Source organism: Cynoglossus semilaevis, chromosome W (genome assembly GCF_000523025.1).
Source record: "Cynoglossus semilaevis isolate Cse_v1.0 chromosome W, Cse_v1.0, whole genome shotgun sequence".
Taxonomy (NCBI): Eukaryota; Metazoa; Chordata; class Actinopteri; order Pleuronectiformes; family Cynoglossidae; genus Cynoglossus; species Cynoglossus semilaevis.
This window is the reverse complement of record NC_024327.1, coordinates 11,715,555-11,717,679: the sequence shown is the minus strand read 5'-3', so window position 1 is coordinate 11,717,679 and position 2,125 is coordinate 11,715,555. Positions and strand designations below refer to the sequence as shown.

Below are 2,125 nucleotides of genomic sequence, written 5' to 3'. Positions count from 1 at the left end.
TGAGCTATTTATGCCATTGTCACTAAAAAGAATCATCATTACTATGATGAACCTTGAAGGAAAAAAAAGTCCATGGGGACATGTGGAAAGACATTGATGAGGAATACCTGGATGATTTAATTGGTGTTCTTGCTGGAGTGTACAGATCCTGCAGTGAGGACACTGATACTCTATGGGGCACATCAACAGGCAGAAATTTTCTGGTAACAATGTCACAGACATTTGAAATGATATCAAGAGTCCTCAGATTTGACAACAGAGAGACCAGAGCGAGATCTGACAAGCTTGCTCCTATCAGGGATGTCTGGGAGAGATGAGTGCAGTTCTATTGCTGAAAAAAATACTTTTTTTTGCCTTTTCTTGATGTAAATATATATGGGTCGAAATTGACCCGTAACACCATAGATGTTACTTTAGTTATTAATATTAAAATGAAAAAATAAATAAAACAAATGTTTTAAGAGATGTGTTCTATACCCCTTAGTAATAGTCAAGTAACACAACAACCTTTTATTTATTAATATGATTCTCTTGAGGTTCATTTTACCATTTTTTAAAAATTTAAATCGAGGGGTATACTGACAAAAAAGGCCCAGAGGCCCACACCAAAAGTATTAAAACCAATATTTTCATGGATAAGGAAGCCAAACAAGGTAACCAAGAGATGAGAAACAAATTGGATGATAGCTTATTGTTTTAAGTGTATTTTATAGCTAACTTAATACATGGGTCAAAACCGAGCCGTTAACATAAGAGACGATACCAGAAAGCTAACACAAGAGGAAGGTTAAGACTATTTGAAGTAATGACACGAGGGGCACAGCTAAAAGCTAACCCGGTAACAAGATGTACCCACCGAAATCCTGCGTGAAACATGATCCTGGGGCCGCCCATGTAGTACTTGGAGGATGTGAAGAGGCTGTCTTTTCTCAGAGAAACGTAACTGATAAGCGACAGGATGAGCACAGCCACGAACAGGATCATCATACCCAGGGCCTTGGCGACGCGGACCATCTTGGCAGTGTTTTCTTTCCCTGTGCGAAGCTGTAGCGAGGCGTTGGCCTATGTTGTCCACACCATCATCATCATCATCATCATCATCATCACTACCGCGACTGAACAGTCTGATGCTGCTGCTTCCGCCTGCCCGCAGGACACAGACTGGCGCACGTCGGATCATACAGCCGTGTAAAATGGACGACTGGTGTTTGTCGGCAGCGTGGTGAGGATGGTGACGGTCGCTCTTTTCTCATTCGTTTGCCAACTCAGACCCAGACTTTTCCAACGGATCCTCCAGATCCTTCTGTCGCTGCCTCACACTCTGTTGCGGTTCCTCTTCAGACTGCAGCTTCCAATCAATTTGATGGAGCTAGTCCGCAAGCCAGCACACACAAACACTCTGTATAAACAGGGAAGATAATCTCCTGACCTGTGTCCTGTGCTAATGAAAGTGATGAATGAAAAGCACATTTACTTATGGATTAGGACAGATTTGACTTCTGGATCCGCCATGGAGTAGTTAGACAAGGCATGGACAAACTAAGGCCTGGGGGCCCTATGCTGCCCACTCAGCTTTTTAATCCAGCCTGCCAAACTTTTCCAAATTATATAATTTATTTATATTATCGTTATACTTCTGCCTTTTTCCTGCAATACCCACGTCTCCCCCAATAGATGATGTAATGATAAAAGCATGTTAGCCTTTATGCATGAGTTTTACATGTCATTTATCTTAGTTTACACAAACACTCCATCTATCTGCTCCTGACCTGGCCCCCCTGTTCAATTTTAGCATAATTGTGGCCTGCGAGTCAAAAAGTTGCCCACGCCTGAGTTACTTGCCTGACCTGCAGATGAAAAGGAAGAAATTCTGAGAAGTTATAAAAAAGTTAAGAAAAAAGAACCCAGAACTCTTTTTGGATAGTGTCTCAGAACTGTTCCCCTCACTCCTGGCGGCACATTCTACATTGAAAGAACTTGGCCTCGAAAAAGCAATGGAGGACCGGAAAATATTGGAAAGGGAGCTGACACGAGAGAAATGGACAATACAGCAGAACCGGAGGAAAAACCAACAGCTGAATCCAGCGGAGATTAGAGACATCATTCAGGGTGACAACAGAGATGA

The 2,125-nt window shown here is 42.4% G+C and overlaps 1 pseudogene; it reads right to left on the bottom strand.

The window, feature by feature from the left end:
- LOC103397213 (sia-alpha-2,3-Gal-beta-1,4-GlcNAc-R:alpha 2,8-sialyltransferase-like) overlaps window positions 1-1,249 on the bottom strand; it is an 8,624-nt pseudogene extending 7,375 nt beyond the window's left edge.
- Window positions 1,250-2,125: the final 876 nt, after the last annotated feature.